Source organism: Typopeltis vanoorti, chromosome 1 (genome assembly GCF_054136105.1).
Source record: "Typopeltis vanoorti isolate ZY-2024b chromosome 1, IOZ_Tvanoo_1.0, whole genome shotgun sequence".
Taxonomy (NCBI): Eukaryota; Metazoa; Arthropoda; class Arachnida; order Uropygi; family Thelyphonidae; genus Typopeltis; species Typopeltis vanoorti.
Genome location: NC_143549.1, coordinates 52,054,731 through 52,080,654, shown reverse-complemented (window position 1 = coordinate 52,080,654; position 25,924 = coordinate 52,054,731).

Genomic DNA, 25,924 nt, shown 5'->3' with positions numbered 1-25,924 from the left:
TCAATGAGTGATATTATGAAATATATAATATTTCAGAGCTCCACTGGAAGTTTTAGTATTATAATGATGATCATTTATTAAATATTATTTATTATTTATTTCTCTTTTCTCTCTCTCTGAAATCTGACCGTATATGTATTGAGATATTTAATTAATCCAGGGCCTACTGGAGCAATATTCAATCTCCAAACAAACCGTTGAAAACAAAGAATTTATGGCTTAAGCAACCAAAACTACGAGACCGATGTATTCTGTCTGTAAACTGCATATGTTCTAGTTGGTTGCCTATTTTATTGGATGAAAAACAGTACGAGTCCGGTTAAGCTAAACGTCCCTCCATTTGAAAATATCTTTATAAAGATCCTAGACTGGATTCGAACTTAGGTGTTTCCAGCCAAACATTCCCGCTAAACGCCCTCCAAAGATATCTCCTGTGATCAGCAACATTTCTAATGTCCTTTATTATTCCTCCTGAACGGAGAAAAATAACATGCGCCTTTATGTGGCTGAAAAGCCATTCAGAACTAAAAGGTTTTCCTCCATAACGAATACTTTCTTTTCTCTTTTGGAAATATATATTTTAAAATTATGTTTTCGTTTTAATATTTTGTAAAATGCATGTTCAATTATTAATTTATATTCTTAGCAAGCTAGATCATATCTAGCTTGCTAAGAATATAAATAACGTGTTTGGTAATGCATAAAGCATGCATTTTGTGTGTTCTCTCTCTCTCTCTCTCTGTATGTGTGTGTCAATCTACATGTCTACAACTGTAGAACTCACCAATTCACACTCCTTTTCAGTCCAGAGTGTTGATAGATTTGTTGTATCTCTCTCTCTCTCAGCACACGAATACGGTAACATAACAATGTCCACACTGCCTCAAAATAGCATTTCTTGCGAAGGCATTTTTCTATTCAAGATTTCCCTTTCACCTCCACATATTCTCAATTTTATTTCTAATAGAAAAAAAATGTAACAGAATGTAATATAAGAAATATATCGAAGCGCTTTTGTAGATCCAAAATTCCTTTTCAAATTCCCTGTTCGCTCTGACACGTATGAAAATAACGATCGCTAACTTCTATGGCATTACTATTGTTGTTGTTTTTTGCATTTCCGATACAAAGATTCATAATCGTCTAACGCCCAAATTTCATAAACTATTTGCTGAATAGTGTAAACACCTTATCGACTTTTTTTTCTCTTTTTTTTTTTTTTGAGTAGAGTTGCTCGTATATTAAGCGCTGCTGAGGCAAAGTAGGAGACGTAAACAGAATATCTGAATAAAGATTATTGTATTTTATTTAGATTTCTTTCATTGGGATTATGCAGCTTCTGGAAAGACTGATTAAGAGATAATTTTTAAAAGCTGTGAAGAATTAGTGGATAATCTATAATTCATTTTTATCATCTGTTGAAGTCTATTTTAAATCTATAATTTAAAATCCTTTTCAGTTTGAGGCTTTGTTTGTAAATGCTAAACGATGAACTTTGTAATTAAGGATTATTCCAGGATTTTTATTCATACTCTAATACTAACTAATTTATGAAGTCCATTCCAAATTTTTTAGGATATTTATTTGTAACAATCCTGATGTAAATAATAAATGGTGAACGTAAATCCTACATCGAAGTCCTCCAAACTGCTGATGTAGGAGATATTTTCGTGTCTGAAAACAGTGGTTGAGGGCGGATTAAAGAAAAAAAAAACAGCGATTCTTCTTGATTCTCATACATTCAACACTGTTAATATTATTTACCATTTTATAAGCTTTATTTTAATTTTAATTTTTTTTTTCCACAAAAAAATTTCGAAGTACAAATACAGAAAATTTTGAGTAACTATCGGAGTTTTTGAAAGCAAATACATATACATAAGATAGAATGAGCGGATGCATTGTCATGATGAAAATATCCACTATCACTTTCTATAGATTCGGACGAAAACGTGAAATAAAATTTGTTCCAAAAAGCATTAACTTTTTTTCCCCCAAAAAAAGTTTATTTTACTTATAACTTTGTTACCATGTGCTTTCATTTACATTTCTGACTTTCTGAGTGTAAGCAAAATTCATTGCAAATGTTGTAAGAACAATCTTAAGCAATTTTTAAATTGCCAATCGAACGTCTCATCGACATCATATAATAATGATTTCCAGCACTGTTCACAAATAACGCTACTTACCACATGAAACAGGTACCCCCCTACGCCCATTGGTCAATTCTCAAATCTTTTGGAATCGCCCTCATATAAATAATATGATAATGAAATTACGCATTGACGAGCTCTTACAGTGACACCGATCACACGAACGAGTCTAGGATGGCTCTGGTAGCGAATTCCGCATAAAACCAAGGTTGTCGACCACCAAATATGATGACGATATAACTTCGTATAATTTTCATTGTTACGCACTATGATGAAATTATAATTGATGAAATTATGGCAAATAATAAAATGGAATCTTTCTTAACTTTCTCCAAGGAAAAAAAAATCACGTGAATCACAAACATAATTTTTTCTTTTATTACAAGTCTCCGTATGCGTATCAAATAGCATAATGACAATATCAGTTGTTGAATGCAACACAGAGGATGTACAATAACAGCTATTCGCAACCGCAGTTAGGTTAATGGTTCCTCCTTTAGAATTGTAGAAGATATTCAGTGTGTGTGTGTGTGTGTGTGTAGAGGGGAGGGGGATTAAGAATTAAATTCCGAAAAATGGCTTTTTGAACAAATTAAGAGCAGAATTATTAAATTATTTTTATTTTAAGAGAAACGACAACCATTTATGATTAAAAATTATTTAACACGAGCCCACTAGTGAAAAATATGCTTGGTTTGTATCATTTCAATAATAATTCGTAGTACTGAAAATTATATCAACAAATTCTTCTCCACGAATGAAGAGTACTTAGTGAACCTTTGTGAACGAAGACAATTCCCACTCAAAACAAAGATAACAATGCTAATCTAAAGGGGAAAAATCAATTAATTTGTTTTTAGTTGAGGTGGTTTGGGAGCCTCGCGAATGTTCCCATAAGTAGCTTTCATGATACTTTGTGCATTTTATCTTTCTAGTTCCTTATTCTTGGGAAAACTGAAAACTCATTATTTTTTAGCACAGAAAAGAGTAGAGCAAACAAAACTGCAGAAATTAGCCTAATCTAGACCGCCGTTCAAATTGTACGATAATAAATTCACCACGAATAGCATAAAGACGCATGCGTGCTCACTAACACTTAAAAAAAAAAAAGAAAGAACGCCTGTTTTATTGTTAGATTAAGCTTCGATTTTTTCCACTAGTAGATATAAATAAATTAAAACCATTGTCATATTACTGTAAATAATAATGGCAATATATCTTTCCATATATGAAAAGTGCAAGCGGCACTCGATAATATAGCAATTGACATGCTGTGCTGTGCACGTGCTGTCTCGTCGAAGACAGGAAATGACACAAACACTATTGTTGACACGGTAAAGCTTGTTGAGTTTGGCGTGCGTCATTGTTAAAACAACGCAAATGTAGATTATGATTGTTGCATATATCCTCGCATGCAGATGCATTGTGCGCGACCGAAATGAACATAATAAAGGTCTGACAGGAAATTTGCTTATTATCAGTTGAATGACGTGTGAAAGTCCAAAACAACTTTCACATTGCTGGCCATGCTGTAAATGCCATAATCGAGCATTGCCCTCCATTACGGCCGAGCAAGTCACTCTTCGCTCGCGACCAAGCTATATTCATGATGTGGAAAATTCACGTTTGTGTTCACAATTTAATTTGGACCAATTAAGTTGCTCGAAGCTCGTGTCGACGTTGAGCCCTTACTCAGAAACGGGAACATCCGGACATCGTTGGTAATAATGCGTTTATCTCCAGACATTCTGAAACAATCCCCTAAGCCTAGTTGGGCTACACAGGGAAAAGCTGCAGTACCTCCATGCACGTGGCAAGGTGACGATTAATACATAGGCCTGTTTCAGTAATCCATTATGTTAGATTATTAGATCATTTTCTAGTATTGGATTATGTTCTGCATCGATGGACATGTTTAGAGAGAGAGAGAGAGAGAGAGAGAGAAAGAGGAAGCGAACAAGGCAAGGTGTTCATTAGAATGGACAAGAAAATAGAAAAGCAGGAGAGAGAGAGAGAGAGAGAGAGAGAGAGAGAGAGAAAGAGGAAGCGAACAAGGCAAGGTGTTCATTAGAATAAACAAGAAAATAGAAAAGCAGGAGAGAGAGAGAGAGAGAGAGAAAGAAGAAAACAGATAGGCAGATAGATAGATCAATAGAAAACAATATATATATATATATATATATATATATATATATATAGAGAGAGAGAGAGAGAGAGAGAGAGAGAGAGAGAGAAAGAGGAAGCGAACAAGGCAAGGTGTTCATTAGAATGGACAAGAAAATAGAAAAGCAGGAGAGAGAGAGAGAGAGAGAGAGAGAAAGAGGAAGCGAACAAGGCAAGGTGTTCATTAGAATGGACAAGAAAATAGAAAAGCAGGAGAGAGAGAGAGAGAGAGAGAGAGAAACATCGTGAGAAGAAAAAAGAAAACAGATAGGCAGATAGATAGATCAATAGAAAACAATATAAAGAGAGAGAGAGAGAGAGAGAGAGAGAGAGAGACAATAAATAATAATCAAAAAAGAGAGCACGACAACACAATGAACGAAAAAATAAAACTGAAAACAAAGCAATGGAAGAGAAAAAAAAGAATGAACGAAAACAAGAATAAAAGGAAAAAAATAGCAACCAATAAATTGAAATAAAATGAACGATATGGAGAACAAAATAGAGATATGCAAATAAAAAGAAAGACGGAACTAAAATCTACAGAAAGGGCAAAAAAGATGAAGAAAAAAAGATAGAAAGAATGAAAAAGATAGGATGAAAAAGTCAACGAAACGAAAAGGATAGCAATGTGATTGCGGTCTCTCCCATTTTGTTATTTGCAATTTGAGGTGATTGACATTTTATAGTTTTCGTGAATCAATTAATGTCAAAGATCGGCCAATATTCAGAAACTATAATCACGTGACTCGGAACATGACACAGAAGTGGCGTAAACAGGACTTCATTAAGATTATCAAATGAATTGTGTTTGTTTTTTAACGCAATTCTTTAACATTCATGAAGTATACAGAAATGTGGTAGTTGTAATAACATCATATTCATATTTGAATCGATTTATTCCAAGTTTTACGGAAGTGTCTTTTTATTTTTTTTAATTTTTAATATTTATGCAAATAATCGGCGCTAAGACTGTTAACGTTAATAACGCCCCGATAACGAGATCTCAACATTTCAAATAAAGTTAGTATTATTCTGAAATGTTCCGCATTTGTTCACTTCCGGATTTGGCTTAGAGTTTCCTAAACTTTACAAGGACGTTTAATTTAGGTGACAGCAGGAACTTCTCTCGATTTCTTCCATTATTAATTACGTCTAGCGGAGAAGGCAATTTGTTATGTACGCCTGTTATGGCTATTACCATAAGTAATGAGTTCTTTGATCATGCATATTCATTGATTGTGTTGCAGCAAATTGTCAGGTCGTGTGGTTCATACCCTGTAACTCTTAAAGTTCAACTAATGAAAACGCATAGAAGACGTCACGTGACACTCGAGATTTATATGCAGAACATCTGTTTTATATTATTTAAATTTTTTCATACGCTGTCACCAGTCTTTCACGTGTTGCCATGACAACCATTAACTCCCACCAACTGAGATTCACTCTCTTTTGTTGCGAATGATGACAATTTTAAATAAACAAATGAAAAAGAAAAAAAAAATACGGGCATTGTGACCTTTTTTCTTGACCACTAGTATTAATAAATTAAAGACTTAATTCGGTATGTTAGTCAGGTAAATAATTGTTTAAAATCCGACATGTTTCACTGACTAATATCTGTCGGCATTTTCAAAGGATACCCTGGTAAGCAATAGAAAGTAACAAAAACTAGGAAACTAACCGACAATTCTAAAAATTATATAAAGTTATCACTGTGCCTGATACAATACGTGTGTCGCAAGTACAACGTTTCATTTGTTGAGATATTTAATGTAATTTTCATGAAAGCTCATTTCTTTTTGGTTAAATGATCTGATTAGAGTTTTCCATATATCTGGTAGGATTAGGCCTTGATTGTTATTTAAGTATACTTAAATAAGAATTTAAGTCTGTAGAGCGACTGTAGCAGCTTCTTTGAATGTTCTGGAATGGTAGTTCTCTTCTATGTAGGGCATATGACTCATATCCCATTTAATAGTATGGTTGGTAGAGGCAAAGTCAGAAGAAAGGCCTGATATATCTTGTCTGTTATTCCTTACATAGCCTATGTGTTATTTCTTTCTTGTTTCAAAACTTCTAGATGTCTGTCCGATGTATTTGATGCCGCATGAACAGGGTATTTGTAGAAAGGATGGCTATCTTTCGGGGATCTTATAAACTTTTGAGTGGTCTCCATAGGTTTGAAGGTTACTCTGATATTATATGGTTTTAGAAGAAGAGCTTTTTTTTTTTTGGATATGGTACTAACAAATGGAATTGTTAGAGAGCTGATGTATTGGGTTTCATCTCGTTGTCTTTGTGGTAAGTCATTAAAGAGAATCTTCTTGATGATTCTTGTAGGGTAGCCATTTAGGGATAGATCTCTGGATATTTTCATTAATTCTTCTTGTAAGTCGCCAGGGTCTGTGGTACACTGTATAGCTCTTTTTTTGAGCATATGGATAACGCTGAGTTTCTGGCATATGTGGTGAGACGAGTCGAAATGGAGGTAGCGTCCGGTGTTGGTAGGTTTTCTGTATACTGACAGGTTGATGCTATTTTCAGTTTGTTTCTTAATAAGGACGTCTAGGAATGGAAGTTTATTATCTTTTTCTAGTTCCAATGTGAACTTGATAGTTTTGTGGAAGCAATTAATTTTGTTTAGATAATCTATTAATTCTTCTTTTTTGTGATTCCACATGATGAAAATGTCGTCCACATACCTAAACCATGTGGTTAGTTTATGGATAATTTGGGATAAAATTTGAGTTTCCAAATTTTCTAAGAATACGTAGGCACAAGAAGGAGAGAGAGGGCTAACCATGTCTAATCCAGTAAGTTGTTTGTAGTAGGTTTTTTTCCAAGTAAAATAATTCGAAGTTAAACAATGCTTGAACAACTTGATGAAGTTTGGTGGGAACAAGTTTTTTAAGATGTCGATGACTTCTGAAACTGGAATATCTGTGAATAGAGATGTGACATCCAGGCTAGCCACACTAATAAACTTCCATTCCTAGACGTCCTTATTAAGAAACAAACTGACAATAGCATCAACCTCTCGGTATATAGAAAACCTACCAACACAGGACGCTACCTTCATTTCGACTCGTCTCACCACATATCCCAGAAACTCAGCATTATCCATATGCTTAAAAAAGAGCTATTCAGTGTACCACAGACCCTGGCAACTTACAAGAAGAATTAATGAAAATATCCAGAGATCTATCTCTAAATGGCTACCCTACAAGAATCATCAACAAGATTCTCTTTAATGACATAAACAAAGACAACGAGATGAAACCCAATACATCAGCTCTATAACAATTCCATTTGTTAGTATCATATCCAACAAAAAAGCTCTTCTTCTAAAACCATATAATATCAGAGTAACCTTCAAACCTATGGAGACCATTCAAAAGTTTATAAGATCCCCTAAAGATAGTCATCTTTTCTACAAATACTCTGGAGTTTACACCATACCCTGTTCATGCGGCATCAAATACATCGGACAGACATCTAGAAGTTTTGAAACAAGAAAGAAAGAACACATAGGCTATGTAAGGAATAACAGACAAGATATATCAGGCCTTTCTTCCGACTTTGCCTCTACCAACCATAATATTGAATGGGATATGAGTCATATGCCCTACATAGAAGAGAACTACCATTCCAGAACATTCAAAGAAGTTGCTACAGTCGCTCTACAGACTTAAATTCTTATTTAAGTATACTTAAATAAGAATCAAGGCCTAATCCTACCAGATATATGGAAAACTCTAATCAGATTATTTAACCAAAAAGAAATGAGCTTTCATGAAAATTACATTAAATATCTCAACAAATGAAACGTTGTACTTGCGACACGCGTATTGTATCACACACAGTGATAACTTTATATAATTTTTAGAATTGTCGGTTAGTTTCCTAGTTTGTGTTACTTTCCATTGCATGCCAGTGTATCCCTGAAAATGCTGACAGATATTAGTCAGTGAAACATGTCGGATTTTAAACAATTATTTACCTGACCGAATTAAGTCTTTAATTTATAAATATAGGCATTGTTTGCTTAAAGTATTTATTATTGAGTACAAGCATTTATTAAGCGTTTTTATATAAGATTTTGTGTTTTAGGTAAATAAACTTATTTTAAAATCAGAAAGAGTGGTTTAATAATTTTTTCAAGTCCCATTTATTCGTTTTTTCAGGAAATAACTAAATTTTCTAAAGTTTTAGATTTAGTTAAAACAATAATATTGACTATTCATACTATAAAATAAAAAAAATATATATATCGACAGAAAAAATTGCTTCTTTTGGAGTTTGACAGACCTTACTTCTTGCAGGATTCTCTAATAGCCTAGATTCCTTTGTGAAATCAGTTCAATGCCCTAGTTTGTAGACAGTGCTGAACTACAAAGGAAAGCTGAAAAAAAAAATAAATAAAATAAAAAATCTCCTCATTTCTTGGGATGAGTAGTCAATACGTCCTTATCATCGGCTCCCCTTACTCTTACAATCATCTCCCCAAAATCGTAGCCAAAGTGAACAAAACTTCAGTATTCTGCATCGTTCGTTTCGCCCAATTCCCTTTTCTCCACCTGATCCACAGCTCTTTGATTAACAGCGCAACCTCCAACGGAAGGCACAGCGACCTCTCGCTATCAATCATACGGCACGTACTGTCGTGGAGGGGAAAGATCGATCGGGAGAAGAGCTTCAATTTCACTCTAGGAGTTTGGACAAAAGCCGGTGTCAAAGAGAAGACAAGAGAAGGATTTGAAACTAGACATCCGCTACCATATGAGTACCAGAAAAGCCACGTTTTTCTTTTTTAAATATAAAAATATACTCCAAAGTCTAAAAAAAAAGTACTATAATGACCTCATACGATCCTGAACAGATTTTGTCATGAAATTGTAAAAGTATGCCAGGTGTGCTTTTATATTCTGTTCAAGTGAATGCAATTGTTAATAACTGCAAGCCTTTTCAGAAGAGATAATCTACGTGAATAATGATGCAGCATTATACGAAAGTTTGTATCGCGTGAAATGGATTTATTATATTGCTGGGACCAATGTCGGGACAACAATGCTATTATGCCACTGAAATGTACAGTAGCCAGAGATTCGTTTGGTATCAGCCAGTGCAGACAACAATACGCTACTGAAAAGCAGATATAGTCGCGTGGAGAACATTTATATGGTTCATTTGTTGGCTTTATTAGCTTAGGTAAACAATGTTCGTCTCATGAAACATACATTTACTAAATTGCAGATTACTCTTCAGATGTCTTTTCATCACAATACTGATTACGTCACAGCATTAGTTGTATTTTATTATAAATCATATAGATAATGATTGTAAAATTATTATTATTATCATGAAACCCAAGGGATTTTATATTCTGTTCTGATCGTGTTCCATATTGTTCTCCCTTCATCTCTACTTTCTTCAGTAGGCTGTTCTTGGAGTATGTTTATAGGAAATCTCGAACTATCTTTTCTTTCAATGGTTCTATCCCTTTCTGTTTTGTATTTGTAGATTTTTATCTATAATAATAATAATAATAATAATAATAATAATAATAATAATAATAATAATAATAATAATAATAATAATAAATAGGTGGACAGGGTTTGCTGCAAGTTAGACAGACTGTGGAAGAAGAAGAAATTACTTTGAAAAATTACATTGACAATAGCATCCTGCAAATGTTTCAAGCCATTTCACAAGAAGACCTTCTAAAAGCAAAAGGAAATAAATCCAATTACAAAAAGGAACAGCAAAATTATCGATAGGAAAAATAAACCATTGCATTGCCAATTTTTTCGAGATACTGAGGAAAAAATTGAAGTTAACAAGACGTGGCAATGGCTACAATACGGATATATTAAAAAAGAAAGAGAAGGATTTACTCTAGCAGCTCAAGAACAGGCATTACAAACTAATGCAATCAAAGCAAAAATTTTCAACATCAATTATAACAGCAAATGCAGATTATGCGATCAGAAAGATGAGACTGTAGAACATCTAATCAGTGCTTGCAACAAAATATCCTTACCTGATTATATATATCTCCCATGATCAACTGGCCAAAATAATTCATTGGGATGTATGCAAAAAAAAAAAAAAAAAAAAATATATATATATATATATATATATATATATATATATATATATATATATATATATATATATATATATATATATATATATATATATATATATATATATATATATATAGTATAAAATAGAGACAGTATTGGAAAAGATCAGACATCACAATTATTGAACATCTACAAGTTTGAATTATTGACATCGTAGTACGGATCAATAACAGTATCATCATCAATAACAAATAATTGGAAAATTTCACTAAATTTTTCGAGATCTGGCCATCGAAGTTGGCAGGCTGTGGCTTAAACGCACTAAAGTCATCCCAATAGTTATCGGTGCACTTGGTGCAATTTGAAAGAAGCTATCCAACTATTTACAGCAATTAAACATCAACAAAGTGACCCCATATAACCTACAAAAAACAGCATTACTTAGAACAGACCTTATTTTACAACGCTACCTGACGGACTATTCTTAGATTCTTGGGCAGAATCTGAATTACTCTGTATCACCAGTCTAACTTTTGTTTCAATGATATCTTGTTTTCACTGTGTTTCCATTGCGTGAATAAAGTAATCATCCTCATCCTCATCCTCATCATCCTCATCCTCATCATCCTCATCCTCATCCTCATCAAGGATTTAGGCCTAGCATCGCCTGTTCCGGCCTTAGAAGTCATCGTTGAATCGTTTAAGAGGACGTCCTGGTTTTCTTTTTCCTAATGGCTTGTACTTTAAGGCTGGTTTTGGTAATCTTTCTGTTTTCATTCTTTGAACGTGTTCCATCCATTTATGTTTATATTTTTTAATTTTTTCAATTACTGGTTCTTGGTTTAATTCTTTCATAATTTCTTCGTTTGTTTTGTGATTAAATAGGGTATATTTTGCAGTTTTTCTCATAAACTTCATTTCTGCTGTTGTTAATCTTTGTTTGTCTTTTTTGTTTTATTGTCCAGATTTCGCTTCCATACATTAAGACCCGTAAGGCTAATGTATTGTATACTTTTAGCCTGGTTTGTTTTTGAACTGGGTTTGGTTTAAATATAGAGTTAATTACTCCTGTTATTTTTAAATATTTTGCAATTTTTACGTTTATATCTTTTTCATTTTCATATGTGATCGTACATCCTAGGTAGTTAAATGAATTCACCTGTTCTAAGATCTTGTTATCTATTACTATTTTAGTTCTTGCTGGATCTTGTCCTTTAAAAGCCATAGTTGTTTGATTTTTCTGTTGATATTATCATACCATAATCTTTGGGCTGTCTCATTTAGATCGAAAATAGCTTTCTCTAATTATTATAATACAGCTATATCGCCTGCTTCAGTTTTCTCTAAGTTATCTTCAGAATTTGTAATTATTATCAGGTGGTCGGCAAAAAGGAGAGTGTTTAAGTTTACTGTAGGAGAAAGTTTAATTCCTTGATGTAAATTTTTATTCCATTTTATTATTATTTCATTTAAGTAGATATTAAAAAGATTTGCTGTGAGGGAACATCCCAGTCGGACCCTTTGGTTTATCTCTGTCGTATATGATAGCTCGTGATGTAATCTTATTTGTATTTGATTATTTTCATATATGCTTGTGTTAGCTTTTAGGATATAATTTGGTATTTGTCTTTCTTTTAATATGTTAAATAATATGTTTCTTTTAACTTTGTCAAATGCTTTTTCAAAGTCAATAAATGCAATATTTGTTTCTAAATTGTATTCTCTTCTTTTCTCTATTATTAATTTTAGGAAAAAGGCCGGGTCTTCACGTGATCGTCCTTTTCTAAATCCATTCTGTACTTCTAAAATAAAGTTTTAGGAATATTTCATTAGTTTGCTATTTAAGATTCTGTTATATATTTTGTAACAGGAATTTAGTATACTGGTACCTCTATAGTTTTTAGGGTAATCTCTATTACTTTTTTTAAAGATAGGAATCACAATTGCTTTTTTCCATTCTATTGGGGAATACCAGTTGAATAAATTTTATTTAAAAATAATAAAAGTCTTTCTTTGAATCTTGTTCCTGCGTATTTATATAGTTCTGAACCTAGCTTATCTTCTCCAGGTGATTTTTTGTTTCTTGTTTCTTTCAGGCTGATTTCTAATTCTTCTTTAGTTATTTTCTTTTCATTTTCGTTAATTGTTTGCCAGTTGTCTTTTTTAAAATATTTATCTGTTCACAATTATGTGTAGTAATTTAGAAATTCTTCTAATTACAATTCGGTGTTTAATTTTATGTTTTCTTTGGTATCTGCATTTAAGTGCTTCAAAATCTTATATACATATAAATTTTATATACATTGGGTCTTATTTTATATAAATCATGTTCTAAATTAGAAACAAATTTGTTTCATGATTCTCTATGTCTTTTTCTGACTTCTCTTTTAGCTATGGCTCTTATTCTTTTATATTCTATTTCATCTTCTAATCTTTTACTTCTTAACCATTTGTGATAGGCTTCTTTTTTCTTTTTGATTATTTATTTGATTGTATCATCCTAGATCTTCAGTTTTTTCTTTTTGTTGAATTTTTTGGTCTTTCCTAAACTTTTATTTGCTGCTGCATTTAATATAGTTTTTATATTAAGCCATTCTATTTCTATTTCTTGATTTTGTTTTAGTTTATCTAGATATTGGTTAATTCTTTGTTCATATGGCCATTGTATATTTGTGTCATTCAATAGTCTAGTTTTATAAACAAATTTCACAAATTTTCTTTCTGTTCTTGTTACTTGTAGCCATTTAGGTGGTAATCTTAATTTTATTTTAACAAGGAAGTGGTCACTGCTTATTTCATATCCTCTGTGGACTCTAACATCTAGTGAAAATTTGGATGACTTTTCATTTAATATAAAATAATCTAATATTGATTTCCATCCTCTTGCTGCCCAAGTATATTTATGTATGTCTTTATGTTTATAGACGGAATTCATTATTTTTAGGTTATTATAAACTACAAAGGCAATCAATTTTTTACCATTCCTGTTTAGAGTATGTTCTCCATGTATTCCTATATTATTATTAATTTTCGTGTTTCCAATTCTTGCATTTACGTCTCCCTGCTAAAATTATGTAATCATTTTTATTTATTTTATTATATATGTTTTGTAGCTGATTATAAAAATCAATATTATCCTGTTCTCTTCCTTCTTCTGGGGCATATAAGCCAATTATTGTTAAATAGCCTCTATCTATTTTTATTCTAGCTTCTATTATTCTTTATTCCATAATTTATAATGTTTTAATTGTTTTGAAAGGGAGTTATGAATCCAAATCATGACTCCTGCTTGTGCTCTTTGGTCTCTGTCGACTCCCCTGCATATCACATTAAAATTTTCTGTTCTCATAGTTCCTTTTAATTTCTTTTTTTTTTGTTTCAGTGATTACTGCTATTTTAAAATTTCTTTCATTTAATAACTGGTCTAATTCTATTTCTTTATATGCTATTCCTCTTACATTCCAGTTTGCTATGTGTATTATATTTTGTCGTTTCGAGTTTCGTTTTCCCTTTTCCATTCCAGGGTCGTTTTCTATAGATTCAATTCGATTATCTTTTTTTGTCAGCTTACAAGTAGAATTATGTTCTCCATGTCAAGGGACTAGCCTGACGATGGAGTATTTCAGTGGTAGGGATGCTACATTAAGGCTTCTGAACTAGCCTTCTTCCGAATTTAAACCCATAGGAGGATTAGGGTATATTGAAACTGGAAAGAGTAGATTATAGAAGAATTATAGTAAGGTTTATAGAGAGGGCCAGAAATGAAAAGATCCCATGGCCCTAGATTACTCTAATAGCATAAGAGTCATAAAATAAGAAGAGTTGGCTGACAAGGCCTTATAGGAAATATTAAAGTAAGTGGATCTTCCTCAAAGGAGAAGAAGAAGAGGATAGATCCAGCTAGGGGTCCATGGGAGTGCCACTTCCCTTACAATCAAGATGATTGCCCCTTATGGCCCTGTTGGTCCACAAGTCCTTATTCAGTATATTTGGACCACCCACCATACACACACACACACACACATGGTAGGTTCCCTATCCGCCACCCAGGGGACGAGCTCTCTGGTGGTTACAGGGCCCCCCCCCCCGAGAGATAACAACAACAACATCAATAATAATAATAATAATAATAATAATAATAATAATAATAATAATTTTTATTGATTTCTGAAATATTTACATAATTACAATAATCATCTTTAGTGACATTCCAGCTTGTAATTTCATTCCAGCTTGTAATTTTTACAAAATTCAGTAATAAGTGCTGCATATGTGATTCAGTTTCTACATTGCATTTCAATTAAATTTTTGATAATAATACTTTTTTGCATCTATATATTTAAATATTTATATTATATTATGTAAATATATTTACAACACGTGTTCTTCTAATATTAGCAATGAATATTACACAGAATATTTGAATAATGGATAATAATAATAATAAAAAATAATAATATGATAATGTCTTAGATAAATTCCATACATATGATTATTACAGACATTTTTTTGCATGTTATATATATATATATATATATATATATATATATATATATATATATATATATATATATATATATATATATATATATATATATATATATATATATATATATATATATCTGTATCTTCATTATTATTATACACCGTAGTGACTGTTTTGTTATATAATTTGCAGTCTTTAATTATGAGGATTACGTGTGGATGAATGAGGCGAATTAATCCCACCTACTTCGAAGCTTGGGTTAGCTTTTATGAAGAGCGTGCGATTAACCTTCACTATTTGTGTTGTTGTTAATGTTTATGGATGGGATGTAGGCATTGGATGCTAGTGATTTGTGAAGTGTATATTAGTGTTAATAATATATTAACTTTGTTGGTATGTTTTCCAGAGTTCGTGTTTTAATGTTCTGTAGTTATCTATGAGCTTTAAATTACTTGGTAGGATACCACATGGAATTCTAATCAGTAAACTGCAGCACATGGTGATGGATATATTTTGGTGAAATGGATATGAGGGTGATTGATGGAGAGATATCAGACAGTAGTTTATTCATGAGTAGAATCCAAAAGAAGGCCTGTGACTAGTGGTGTGCCTTAGGGTTGTGTTCTTGGACCACTACTATTTAATTTGTTCATTATTGATATAGGAAAGGATCTGAGAGGAATGGTTCATTTGTTCGCTGATGATGCAAAGTTAGGTAGATCAATAGTGAATGCCCATGATGTCAAAATTTTGCAGGATGATTTAGATAGATTGGAAGACCCGGCTAAGGAGAATAGATGTCAGTTTAATGTAGCAAAGTGTAAGGTTATGCATTTTGGGGTTAAAAGATTAGCAGCTAGATTCCACATTGGTGGAACTGCACTCCAGGAGATTGATGAAGCCAGAGATTTGGGAGTGTTGGTAAATAGAAAGTTGAAGTTTAGGAGTACATAGTAAAAGTGGCTAAAAGAACTCATCAGATCACTTGGTTACTGAAGAATACAGAGACAAGCAGGTAATTATTCCTCTTTATCGAGCCTTGATAAGACCCCATCTTGACTACTGTGCCCAGATCTGGGCACGAGAGTTTCTTCTTGATAGGGAGGAGGTAGAGAGGATACAGAAACGAGTGACCAAGATGGTAGCTGGTCTATAGAATGAATCTTACGAGAAGAGGTTGAAGATCTGTGGGATACACAAACTGGTTGATAGGCAGAAAAGGGGTGATGTGATTGAGACATAAAAATTAGTGAAGAGTTCTTACAAAATTAATTCAGAAGAAATTTTTCAGAACAGGTCTGGTATTGGGAGAACAAGGTGGCCATCCATAGAAACTGAGCAAGAGTGTAGTTAACAAGGATGTTAGAAGTAGGTTTTTTACTTGAAGAGTGTTGAATGAGTGGAATAAGCTGCTGAATTTGTTGTGAGTGCCAGGACTGTAAATGAGTTCAAAGCAAAGTATGAGAGATACTGTACGAATGCTGAAAGTTCTTCTTGACATGATGTTTAGGGCCTCCTTCGATGAGTCTAAGGGCTCCTTGGGGTTGCCCGTAATAATATTTTTTTTATTGATCTTTCAAATATTTACATATACACAATAATCATCTTGAGTAACATTCAGTATATTATTTTACATGATTCAGCACTAAGTGCTACATATAACGAGACTTCAATAATATTGATGATAGCATAGTTTTTTGCTATTTTTTAAAATAACAATCACAGTAATAATTTGCAATTATATAGTTCAGAGTTACACAAGTTAAATAATATTACATGTTGTAGTTTGTAGTTTACTTTTTTTTTTCAAAGTTTGAGAAAGTGTGAATATACAACAGTATTTACACATGCAATTAAAATATTATATTTTCTAATTCTCAATAACGTGTAATGTAAACTCATTATTTACATAATTTTTTGATAATAATAATGTTTTATTACATTATTTTTTCTTGTTACATAGTAATAATGTTATATTAATGATATTATCAGATAATAATAATAATATTTATTTTTTTATGATAATAATAATTATGTAATAAATTGATATTATGTAATAAATTATAATTTATTACATATGATACATACATTATATAGTTTTGATTACGTACGATACAACGTTACATACATTTGTTTACATTTGATACTTTCATGTATTCGGATAATAATAATAATATTTTTTTTTCGCAATAATAATTATAATAATTTATAACATATGATACATACATTACACAACATTACACAACATTTGTTTACATGTAATAAGTATATTTCATGCATTTGATTACACATGATGCATTTATTTTTATTTAATTTATTTATTTATATATGATTATTATCATTATTTTTTTATGAGAATACATCTCATCTCATGAGATGAGATGAGATGTATTCTTTTCTTCAGCTTTCATCCTCGAAGCTTGTTTGTAAGCTTATTTTAGGATGACACCAGTTAGTATTTATTGGTTTATTTGCTGTGCTGGGAAGCTATGAAATCAAATCAATGTTTAATTGACTTGATTTACACTGCAGCAGCTGTTGATTGAGAAATTCGCACGCGCACGCAGACACGCACGCACGCACACACATAAACACACACGCACGCACTCACGCGCGTGCGACAAGTTGGAATGTATTGATGCGTCGCTGAACTGAAAGCCTGAACGAATGTATTGTGTTTCATTAAGTTTGTTATGGTATTTTGGGTGCGTGTTTCTTGTTCATAGTATGTCCTTAGAGCTCTTTTCAGGCTATTGCAGTTTTAATGTTTCTGTATTCAAAAGGTAATTTGTTTATCATGCCTCGGATGTAGAAGTTTTGCGTGTCCTTTCCGTAGTGATTATTGTATTTATATGTGATATAATTAGTTGTCTGAGGTCTTCTTATACGGTATGTATTTCTGACTGTCCTGTAGTTGGCATCGAAATAATGTTTTAGCAAAGCTGCATAGTGACGTAAATGTTTTGCTGTCAGTATTTTGTGTTCTGACATTGCAATGTTTATAAGGTCGTTATTTTCTCTTTCTTCCCAAAAGATCAACCTTATCATTTTGTACTGTAGCGACATTAATCTATTTAATTTGTATGGTGCACAGAAAGCATACGTTGTTATAGCATATCTCAGTATATTTAGGCATAGGGCTTTGTATACTAGTATTTTTAGGCGTGTTGGAACTATCTCTTTTAACCTGTCCAGTTATTGTTAGGAGTTTGTTGTGTAGATGGTTTATGTGGCTATTCCAGTTCATATCTGCATCGAAGTAAACTCCGAGGTATCGTATTGTTTCAACGTGAGTGACTGTAGTGGTTTTGCTGTTCTGTGTGTTTTTTATATTGGAAAATGGATGTTGGATGGTTATGTATTTGTTATCAACTGGTCGAGTCAGTGGATTTCTGGACATAGAAGTTTCAGATGGCTTTGCCAAATTGATTGTTGTACTTATATACAAACTATTATGTAGTTTGTTGAGTGTGGTCTTGTTATCTGATATATTGTTCTGGTTACTCTATAGGTTGGGCTGTATTGATGTTTTAACATGACTGTGAAGTGACATAAGTGTTTCACCTTAAACATTTTGTGTTGGGTCCGTTCTGCCTGCATAGGTGTGGGTTATTCCCAGAATATCAGTGTTACCATTTTATCCTGCAACGATTGTAACCTGTTAAGTCTGTAGTGTACGCAGAATGCAAATGATGTGATTGTGTATCTTAAAATGTTTTCACATAATGCTTTATTCTTAGGGCCTCTATAGGCGGAGATAGTTCTTTGGTTCTGTATAAATGCAGTTAAATAATAATAATCAATAAACAACAACAATAATAATTTTCTTTGTTTCTTTTGTTTGGGAGCCATTTCTGGTTTCTTCCTCGAAGCTTTGCAGAGTTTACCTGAAGATGATAATAGATGGCGGTGGTTTCGTGGTTATGTTTCTATACAGGTCGCAATCCGGGTGCTGATTTTACTGTTTCTTGGTATGCGTTTGGAAGACTTCAACTGCTATTTCGCAGTTTAACTTTTTTTTTTTGCAAGTAGGGTTGGATTTGGACATGGTGTGTTTGTTTGCGTCCTTGTAGTGGTGTTTTTCGAGTGGGGTTTGTGATAGGTTTGTGTGTGTGTGTGTGTGTGTGTGTGTGTGTGTGTGTGTGTGTGTGTGTGTGTGTGTGTGTGTGTGTGTGTGTGTGTGTGTGTGTGTGTGTGTGTGTGTGTGTGTGTGTGCGTGCGTGCGTGCGTGCGTGCGTGCGTGCGTGCGTGCGTGTGTGCAGGAGATTAGAGAGAGAAACAGGAATTTCTCTAATTTTCATTCTCGCTATAATATTTATATAGCGCCTGTTTCAGCTCTCTGTATATCCCTAGGATTCTGTCGTCGAACAGCAGTTTATTTATCATGTCAGGTGCATAGAAGTTTCGGGTGGCTTTGCCGTGGTGATTGTTGTACTTATATGTTATGTAGTTTGTTGACTGTGGTCTTGTTATCTGATATGTTGTTCTGGTTACTCTATAGGTTGGGCTGTAGTAATGTTTTAACATGACTGTGTAGTGGCGTAAGTGTTTCACCTTTAATATTTTGTGTTGTGTCCGTGCTGCCTGCATAGTTGTGGCCAGAATATCAGTTTTACCATTTTATCTCGCAACCATTGTAACCTGTTAAGTCTGTAGTCTGCGCAGAATGCGTATGATGTGATTGCATATCTTAAAATGTTTTCACATAATGCTTTATAGATTAGTATTTTTATGTGTGTTGGGGCAATGTCTTTTAACACGTTCATTGCCAATCACACGATATCGCGCGATGCGAGTTCTCACCAAACGGCCGATCACGCGTTATCGCGTGGACGTCGTTAACTAAAAAAAATCAGCTAACGCCTTTTTATTCCCGTATACGGGAGTAGGCGTTAACTAAATCGTTAACTAAATAAAAAAATAAAATAAAATTGGCCACCACACGAAATTCCAATTTTCAGCTTGGCAATGAAAGTGATAATCGATATAGTTTAAGGCTGTGTGTGCAGGTAGTTTATACGGCTATTCCAACTTTGATCAGCATCGAAGTGTAGTCCGAGATAGCCTGTTGTTTTCACCTGTGTGATGGTTGTGGTTTTAGGTTCTGCGCTTTGTGTATAGGAGGATGAATGTCTGATAGGGAGGTATTTAGTTTCTATGGGCTGGGTTTGGAGTTTTTGAATATCATTAGCTTTGTTTTTCCAGGGTTTATATATATGCCGTTTTCGGTTAACTAGTTAGTGATTTGGTTGATGTCGTGTTGCATATTTGTGTAAGCGATATTTTCATTGTTGTGAATGGATACTATGGCCGTGTCATCTGCGTACTGGAAGATTTTTAGGGGAAGATGGCTTATGTCATGTGTGTGTGTGTGTGTGTGTGTGTGTGTGTGTGTTAAATAGAATGGGAGATAGGACAGCTACTTGCGGTCTCCACAGGTTACATGTACCTCTTTGCTGTATGCTGATCCTAGACGTGTGATGTGCTTTCTGTTTTTCATGTATGCTTTAAACCATTGGGGTAGACGCCTCCCATTTCCGATATGCGTTAGTTTCTTTAACAAGGTTTTGTGTGTTAGTGTGTCAAATGCTTTTGTTTGATCAATGAATACCACTAATGTTATTCTGTTTTTATCCAATGCAGCGTTTATTAGATCTGTGAAATCTTCCAGGAGTGTTGCTGTTCCTTTATTCTTTTGAAAGCCATATTGTGTTTTAGGTATGATTTGAAAATTTTCAACTAATATTTGAAATTATTTGAAATTTGAAATCAATATTTGAAAAATTTCGAATAATAATAATAATAATAATAATAATAATAATAATAATAATAATAATAATAATAATAATAATAATAATAATAATAATAATAATAATAATAATAATCACGATGTAATTTCGTGTCATCTATTTATCTAAAAACTTCAAATGTTATTCTTAGGGCCTCTATAGGCGGAGATAGTTCTTTGGTTCTGTATAAATGTACTTAAATAATAATAATCAACATAATAATAACCTCAACTCGTCATCTTAAGAAACTTCGAAAGTGATGAATGATGTTTCACCCCAGGATTCCGGGAGTGCTAAATCCAAAAATCCTGAAGAAAAAATAAAATAAAATAAAATAAAGAATAAATAAATTGACATTTTAATATCAGTTTAAAATTGTACATATTAACGAGATCTCTAATATTGGTTCCAAACTATTATTATTATTATAATTAGCTATCTATATCTATCTTAATAAGGTACCTTCAACCATATTTCATGTAAACATTGTCTTTAAAAATGTGTATATAATCAATAATAACTACTTCTGTTACTAAAATTATTGGGCTTATAGTTATTATTGTATAATTGAATATATGTTCAGCGTGTTGAGCTGAGTTTTAATACAGAACTCGATAATATTGTTAAATTTTATAAATCTTATAAATTGTATGATAAAATGTTTTGTCATTATAAGTTGCAAACAAATTCTGCAACTTATAATGAAGGATTTAATTACATCTCATGTTTATGATTGTGAGCACGATTTAATTGCTTTGAATAAATATATTCATTTATCTAGAAGAGGAAAGGATTGCAATTCCGACTGGTTAAGAATTAAGACGAAACAAATAAGCTGTAAGACTAGAGTGCATTATGTCTGTTAATTAGTGTTCTCTTTTAGAATACACGCAGTTAACGGACTGTCTGTTTGGAGCAAAATGAAACAAATCCGAGTTACCCGCTAATTCATCATTAATTGATACGCCTTTCAAAAATTCTTCTGTCCTAGACTGGATTCGAACCCCATCTTTCCAACCAACGGCATCCGTTAATATCGACAGAGATTCAAAGGCTCCAGTTTAAGCCTTTGAAGTTATTATTATTATTCAATCAAATTATGGAGCGGATCGTACTAAACAAACTCGCAGCACATACAGAGAATTTTCATATTATCCCCAAATACTGTTTTCAGAAAAATAAGGGAACAACATCTCTCTTGGAAGACTTTACTAGACAAAAACAAAATTAGCAACGTAGTCTTCATTGATCTAACTAAAGCATGATACACTCACACATCAAACCTTGTTAGAAAATCTGAGGCATGTTGGAATAGATGGGCCTCTGCACAGGTGGTTTGCATACTACCTTCAAAATAGAAAGCATATTACACGAATCGAGTTAAACCGAAGTAGAGAGCTACCAGTAACCTGTGGAGTGCCACAGGGAGCTGTACTCTCCCCCAACTCTATACAACATTTACACGCACGATATTAATCAGCTACCCCTCAAAGGTACGATACTCCAATACGCAGACGACTCAGCTATAATATCCATCTATAATAACGCAAGCATAGCCACACAAATATGCAACATGACATAAATCTACTCATAGACTGGCTCACCAAAAACTCCATACACCTAAACTCAAATAAGACAAAATTAATGATATTCAGAAATCCACTAACTCGATCAGTTAATAACAAATATATAACCATCCGACATCCACTCTCCAACATAAAAACATAAAGTGGTAAACTCGACAGGTTAAAAGACATAGTTCCCACACGCTTAAAAACACTAATATACAAAGCACACTGCCAAAATATAGCAAGATATGCCATAACAAGGTATGCTTTCTTGTGCACCTTGCAAATTAAATAGATTAATGTCGCTACAGTACAAAATGATAAAACTGATCTTTTGGGAACAAAGAGAAAATAACGACCTTATATACATTGCAATGTCAGAACACAAAATACTGACAGCAAAACATTTGTGTCACTATGCAGCTTTGCTAAAACATTATTTCGATGCCAACTACAGGACAGTCCGAAATACATACTGTATAACAAGACCTCAGACAACAATTACATCACATATAAATACAATAATCACTACGGAAAGGCCACGGGAAACGTCTACATCCGAGACATGATAAACAAATTACCTTTTGAATACAGAAATCTTACAAACTACAATAATCTGAAAAGAGCTCTAAGGACATACTATGAACAAGAAACACGCACCCAAAATACCATACAAACTTAATGAAACACAATATATTTGTTCAGGCTTCCAGTTCAGCGACGCATCAAGACATTCCAAGTTATCTTGTATGTGTTTTTTGTGTAGGTGTGTGTGGCGTGCGCGAATTTTTCAATCAACGGCTACAGTGGAAATCAAACCTATTAAACATAGGTTTGATTTCATAACTTCCCAACACGGTAAACAAACCAATAAATAATAACCAACTGGTGTCATCCTCAGATAAGTTTACAAATAAGCTTCGAGGATGAAATCAGAGAAATTACATCTCATACAAGATTTAAAAAAAATCCAAATCCATATATCACATTTCAGTACTGTAGTTACAGCGCTTAAATATACTAAAAAATCAAAGTGTAAATGTATATAACTCATTGTTAAATGAATAAATGCTGTATTATTATTATTATTATTATTATTACAATGATAGAGAGGGTGCTGTGTAGGCATACGAACGGTTGCATGGTGGTATCGCTGGTCCAGTTTTTATACTTTAATGTGGTTCAAACTCCAGTTGTTAATTTAAAAGTGTCACAAAGTGACTCTTCTTGTCACGCTGAAGACAGTGATATATAATTCATTGAAATCGGCCAAGTTAAACCCAAATTTTGAGTGTGCTTGAGTCTTACAAACGGTAAAAGACATTAAAACCAGAATTAATGCACTAACTGACAGGCAGTACAAATTGGTAAAACACACATCGGAACTCCGTCAAGAATTTAATTCCCTGAAACTACATTACGAAGTTTTAAACGAACAACAACATAAAGTAGACTTTGTCATAAACGGTCTTCCAGAAACTGAATCCACAGAAAATCTCAGAGACGTAGTTTTAAAGTTAGGCCATGCAATTGACATCCCCCTAGAGCATAATGATATTCAAACCATAAATCGGATTCCCAGGAAGAACAAAAAACAAGGCTTGTCACGACCCCCACCGGTAATAATCCGTCTGAGAAGCAAGGCTACAAGAGACAATATCATAAAAGCCATCAGACTGAAAAAACCAGTTGTCAAGTATGTAAATACATCTCAAGACAACACGCCTATCTTTCTCTCTGAGTATTTAACACCTTTCAATCAGAATCTTTTGAACCAAGCAAGTAAAGAAAAAAACAGAAAAAAAGTATCAGTTTTTATGGATCAAAGACGGCAAAATATTCTTGAGAAAGTCACAGACTTCAAAGTCTATACAAATAAAAAGCTCGGAAGATATAGATAGGTTGCCAGAGTGAAACAAAAGACTCCAACTTAGTTCAATAAGAAGATCTCAACACAACAAAAATGAATGTGAACCATCAGATAGATGTAATTACACCAGAATACATCAGTAATTGTACTTTCGAATCGCTTGATGCATGGAAACAACACACGGTACAAGCGAGAGGTCTCTCAATATTGCATATTAACATCATATGCATCCGAAAACATTGATTATTGTTCCAGGCTTATCTGAGGAATTACACTGATATTATTGATATATTGATACTAACAGAAGTATCCATAACTAATGACGAAGCGACTGCTTTCCAAATTCCAGGCTTCCAACAACATAGATCATGCCGCCAAACAAAAAGAGGAGGTGGAATATTAATATTTATCAAACAAAAATTAATAGCAAAAGAAACGGCCTATCCGTTTGAGCATGCTAAAACCCTTTGTCTCGAAATCACTAATACCACCATTTAGGAATGCTAAATACCACCACATGATACCACCATATCATGTTTAGGTTTGGTGGCCATTTACAGGCCACCAAACCTAAACATGATAAAATTCTTGCACGAACTCAAATGCTGGCTTTCGAGCAAAGAAATATGCTCAACCGAATACCTAATGATAATTGGTGATATAAACATAAATATTGCAAACGAAAACCACGACAACACTGTACAATACCTAGACACGCTATCCATGTATAATCTAATACCAACAATAACATCATGTACTAGAGAAGAAATATTCGGAAATACTATCACTGCCTCCTGTATAGATCATATAAACGTCTGAGCACCACCAAACAGTTACACTGCATCAGTAATAAAGTGCAAAGTAGCAGACCATCACTTCACCGGTCTAAACCTGCACACCAAGACAATATCCATGCAATGTCCCACAGAAGAAAGCGGCAGAAAACAATAATAGTCGACCACGAAATAAGAAAAACAGACTGGGAACACCTGGCATCAGATTCAGCAGATATCTTACAAAACAACATTAAACTCATACTGGAGGAAATATATAAGAAAGCTACAAAGAAAGTCAGAATTCGTTCAAAAACAACGTAAAATCCATGGATAATACAAAACTTAATCCTAGAAATACACAGAAAGGACGCTTTATGGAAAGAATTAAAGCGATTGATCGATTGATAAAGAAATTGAGCGATATCCAAATAACACAGCTTTAAAAACTGAATATAAGATAACAAGGAATCGTCTTACAACACAAATCAGAAATGCAAAAAGAAGCTACTACAGACACAAAATAACCTCTGTACAAAACAACATGAAACAAACCTGGCATCTGATCAATGAGATGCTAGATTGTATTCCCAACACCACCGCCTCCGAAACCATAAAACACAGCTTCATGAAAGACGCAAAACCTATTCAACAACTAGCAAATGACTTTAACCAATACTTTTCAGACTCCATCCAAGAACTGCACAGAAATATTCCCCCAATCACAAAACGTGACCCTCAATTTGGACCACAATCAAAACAGACATTATGGTTCCCAACCATAAAAGATGTAGAACTTCTCTCTGCAATACATCAAATCAAACCAAACAAAGGCCCAGGAATTGATGGTATAAGACCTAAGGATATCAAGAAACATGCAACTAGTTTAAGTCCTATCCTACTAAAATTAATAAATAAAATATTTAAAACAAAACAGATACCAAGAATACTAAATACCGCCATAATAACACCCATATACAAACATGGAAAAATAAATTTAATCAGCAATTACAGATCCATAGCAACATTACCA